General features: G+C 43.1%; 1 pseudogene; it reads left to right on the forward strand.

Annotated features, from left to right (window-relative positions):
• The first annotated feature begins 2,711 nt into the window (after positions 1-2,711).
• Positions 2,712-5,013, forward strand: LOC112004642 (subtilisin-like protease SBT3; annotated as a pseudogene).
• The last annotated feature ends 256 nt before the right edge of the window (positions 5,014-5,269 follow it).

Here is a 5,269-nt window from a genome sequence, read left to right on the forward strand (position 1 = left end):
AGTCCACATGAGCATAAGGAAAGCCAAGCTTGACGAGGTTATCACTTACTTTTCTTGCCTTCAATGCCAATGGAATGTAGAATGTAAGGAGACGGATCTGGCCCAAGGTGGTAAAAAGCCAAGGTACGCAAGTCTACCAGGTCGTCCCAGCTTTCAATCATCTGGGCGTATCCAATGGCGGTCTCAACGCGTTCTTTATGCCTGCTTTTAAGCTTAGGCTGTCTCTTAACTATACACAGCATGGGGCAAAAGGGTCAGCAACATAGATTAACAGAAACATCAAAACCAAAAGCGACGAATAGAGATATTGACGCACCTAAAGCCGGGGTCCCTCACCGACGATGCAACCTTGGTATGTCACCCTAATCCCTGCTGGATTGAGTCTCAAAATCGTCCTCCGACACAAAGAAAAACCTGGATTTCCAGTACCTGAAGGACGAAGGTAAACCCCTATCAATCCTAGTATCCCTCGTCCAGGGAACTAACTCATAATATCCATACTCCTTGGACTCTTTCAAGCGATATAGATAAATGAGTTCATTTATCCTGATCATATCTCCGTTAGCGGCCAACCATATCTCCATACAGTTGATCACTATTCTCCACGAATTGGGCATGAGCTGCCCAGGAGCAATGCCAAAATGATCCAAAAGTTCCATCAGGAACGGATGGACGGGAAATCTAAGCCCACAGGTAAAGGCCGACTCGTAAAAACACACCTCACCCGGAAAAAAGTGGCTGGCCCTATCCTCGTCACTAGGTAGACGAACGCGTACCCGTTCTGGAAATTGAAACCTGTCCTTGAACCTACCTAAACTATCCGCGTCCAAACCACACGCCTCCCCGAGGGCGTGAAAAGCCCTAACCTCTCGAGGGGAAGAGGCGACCGAACCTCCCTCCACTGGGTCACCGTTTGACGATAATCTAGTCTCAAGGTCACTAGACCTAACTTCAGACATAGTTTCTCCCTCTCTCACTAGACCCTCGAACCAATTGACCGATTGACGAAGCAAAGGCAATAACTCGCCCAACGCAACGCCCAAACAGTTACCCTAAAAAACGAAGTTTTCTAAATGTGGGAAATTCCCCAGAGACCCCCCTAATCGCGCAAATAGGAAGGAAATTGAGGGGCAGTCTATCCTAACTTCAGAACTACGGACCATGAAAACGCAAAAACGCAGAAGAAGATGACACTTGCTAAAAACCCAAAAGAAACCAAGCATATAGAGAAAGGAAAAGAGAAAGGAGTAAATCAGAAACCACACATAGCAGCAAAGCAAGAAAGAAAAGCAAAACTCAAAAGGAAAAAGAAAACGTACCTTAAACAACGGCCGAAAACACCAATGTACGGCGCACTAGTCTGAAGAAGAATCGCAGAACGGAGCTCACCAAGAAGCGCTTAGCAAAAGATTTTCTCTTTTTTGAGAAACGAAAAGGTGTAAAGTGGAGAAGTTTTAACCCAAAATTCAGGCGACCGAAATAAAACGGCGAGAAAGCCAAGAGTCACGAAAAAAATCCTACCAATCCACACACAACACGTGGCAACCGCGCAAAGGACTCCATCACTACGCAGTTAATGTGGCACGGAAGCCCAACAGACACTTTTGGCCCAGGAGACTTTTTATCTTCCACGGCCAACATGACATGTCATGACGACCATGGAATCCGGGGGCAACTGATGGGAATGACGAAACCAATAACATCATGACCAGGAAGTCTTCCAGTGACGAGGTTATATGAGACAGATGAAGGAACGCTTGGACGTGCATATCTCCACGCCGTTGACGAGGAAAACGCAATGCATTCATTACAGCACAGTTAAGTCCAGAACGGTTACAAAGCCAACTGTATGAGCCGTTGGAACACATTAAAGCCACATTACACAAGACCAGATGTTACGAGGAGGAGCATTAAGATCTCCATAACTACTCCAACGACTATAAGCCATGGAGGTATGTATATAAAGCCCTCTCATTACCAAGAATAGGAGATATACAGGCATATACTAAAAGTGAGCTCTTATTCTCTATATTATCTATTCTCTAAGATTTTCTTGCACGCTAACTTTGGCATCGGAGACGTGGTGGCAGGCACCACACCGGTGACCCTTTCCTAAGGTTGCAAATTGGCTTCATTCAACCACACTGACTGGTGAGTTCACGCTCCATCAGTAGCTATTTCATTAAGCCAATCCAATAAGCCTGATTGCCACAACCACAAGCTCCAACGCCACCCACCCAAAAAAAAAAAAAAAAAAAAACCCTTTACCATTCATTGCTTACATTTGTTTGAAACACAAAATTCATTTAATCAACGATAAACTCACAAAGAATTAATTGGGTTAGTGTTTGACCTGCTATGCGGTTGACCTCTTTTTTTTCTAGTCCAAAAATCTCGGATCTAAGTTCAATATTTTTCTTCGGGCCAAATTGGATTAATGAGTTCAGGTTGAATTCCATGTCTATTCATGAACTAGTAAAATTATTAGTTTTTGATACCAATATTGTCGTAGAAAAATTAATCTCACAGGACAGGATTTTAAACGGTCCACAGATAAGACATTCTACTATATTTTTGGGTCCATGCAAAAAAGGATTTGATCGTAAAGCTTTGAAACTAACCCCGCAATATTTTTCTCTCACATGGTACTATATACATATAGACCTTCGGATTCTCGTTGTTGTCTATCCTAGCCCATCACTACCATAACCATGAAGATGAGTTTCTCCCACCTAATTTCACAGTGTGCACTTCTGCTATTATTTCTACTTGCTTTCGTCAATGCAATGTCCGAATCTGAAGAAAAACATACATAATCCATATGGACCATACTCTCAAGCCTGCGTCTTTCTCAACCCATGAGTCATGGCATCGCTCCATCCTAAAATCATTGTTGCCATCTCCTGCTAATGACAAAGAACTCTTGTTGTACTCATACAATCATGTCATGCACGGCTTCAGTGCAAGGCTTATACCCTCTCAGCTATCTGAGATTGAGTAATCTCCAGCTCATTTGGCCACATACCCTGAGTCATTTGGCCAGCTCCTAACAACTGACACCCCAAAGTTTCTCGGTCTACAACAAAACTTTGGCATATGGCCTGCTGCCTCATATGGAGAAGATGTGATTGTAGGCGTTATTGATACAGGAATTTGGCCCGAGAGCTCAAGTTTTAATGACAAGGGTATGTCACCAGTGCCGAAAAGATGGAAGGATAAGTGTGAGAAAGGCGAGGCATTTAGGCCTTCGTCCTGCAATAAGAAACTCATTGGGGCTCGATTCTTTATCAATGGACTCCTAGCCCAAGGTTTTGAGGTCAAAGGAATCCGAGCTCAAGGTTTTGAGACATCCGAGGAAGAGGAAGTCGAATTTCTTTCTGCAAGAGACTTCTCAGGTCATGGTACGCACACAGCATCCACAGCGGTAGGTAACCATGTACCTGGTGTAAGTTACTTCGGATATGCAAGAGGCACAACCAGAGGAGTGGCTCCCCATGCACGTCTTGCTGTTTAAAAAGTAGCTTGGTTTCGTGGACTGGCTACATCATCCGATATTCTTGCTGGCATGGAGCAAGCAATTAGTGATGGGGTTGATATCATGTCTTTGTCTCTTGGCTTAAAACAGACACCCTATTTCGAGGATCTAATTGCCATTGCTTCTCTTACTGCAATTGAGAAAGGCATTTTTGTTGTCTGTGCAGCCGGCAATGAATATAATTTCAAAACGACTAAAAATGAAGCACCTTGGATCACAACTGTTGGGGCTGGCACTCTTGATCGAAATTTCCTTGCAACAATGACTCTAGCAAATGGGGTTTCCTTTGAAGGTACGTCCTTCTTTCCAGAGAGCGTTTTCATTAATGATTTGCCTTTGTACCATGGCAAAGGTAACACGAACGAAGCTATTTGCAAGGACTCAGCATTGGATAGAAAGCAGATTGCTGGAAAGGTGGTAATCTGTGATAGCTACAGGCTAAATGTTTCTCAACAAATCATGGAGCTTGAGAGGGCAGGTGCTTATGCGGCGATCTTCTTGACAGATAAATCTCCAGAGCCTAATACGTTCTCCATTCCAAGCCTTATTTTGCCAACTGCTTCAGGGACCTTGATTAAAGAGTATGTGACAAGGGTGAAAAACCCGAGGGTGAAACACATGAAGTTTGCGTTAACGAGGTTGGGTACAAAGCCTGCACCTCAAGTTGCCGATTTTTCCTCAAGAGGGCCGAGCGAAATTATTCCAGGAGTTTTAAAGCCAGATATTCTCGCTCCAGGAGTTGATATTCTAGCCCCATTTCCAACCAACAAACCGTTTATGAAAGTAGGCAACTATGATTTGGTTACAGATTATGCATTATTGTCAGGTACATCAATGGCGGCACCACATGTTGCTGGGGTTGGAGCTTTACTGAAAGCAGTCCACCGTGAGTGGAGCCCGGCAGCTATCTGATCGGCTATGATGACCACAGCCTATACCAAAGACAATACTGGCACAATTTTTAAAAGCCACTTGACAAACTCTTCTGCCTCACCTCTAGAGTTTGGCGCAGGACATATCGATCCAAACAAAGCCATGGACCCTGGACTCATCTATGAAATGGGTTTGCAAGATTATATTGAGTTTGTGTGTGGCCTGGGGTACACTAAGAAGCAAATGAGTGCTCTCATTAGACGAACTCCATGGAGTTGTAACAACAAATCTATTCGTGATTTAAATTATCCCTCTTTCATGGCTGTACTCACAAACAAAACGAGATGTCCAGTGACAATGAACTTTAGAAGGGAAGTGACAAATGTTGGAAACGAGACAGCTGTTTACCGAGCACATTTGGAGAACATTCCTAGAGGAATGAGAATAAGTGTCAAACCAAGGACTCTTACATTCACCCGCAAATATCAGAATCGAAGTTTTGTTGTGGGCATTGAGCTTGATAGAGAATTTCCATTTCCAATGGTAAAATTTGGTTTTCTCAAATGGATTGATGAAGATAGCCACATAGTATCAACCCCATAGTGGCAATTAATTTCTAGTGGACAATATCAGGATTTCATGTGCTAAATAGTACCAATTATCTTGGCTATTTGTCTTCTCAGTTCAAGAGAGTGATTGTTGATCAAGAAAATCTTAGAATTCTGTGTTATAACTATATGTTGGCTTTGTAATGTGAGATTAAAGTTGGTGTGCAAGTTATTATATGTATCAATAAAATCAGTGGTTGTAATTTATTGTTAGAACCAGTGAAAGGAGTCTAGCATGTAAAACCCGTGCTGT

Source organism: Quercus suber, unplaced genomic scaffold (assembly GCF_002906115.3).
Source record: "Quercus suber isolate HL8 unplaced genomic scaffold, Cork oak 2.0 scaffold_370, whole genome shotgun sequence".
In the NCBI taxonomy this organism is placed as follows: domain Eukaryota; kingdom Viridiplantae; phylum Streptophyta; class Magnoliopsida; order Fagales; family Fagaceae; genus Quercus; species Quercus suber.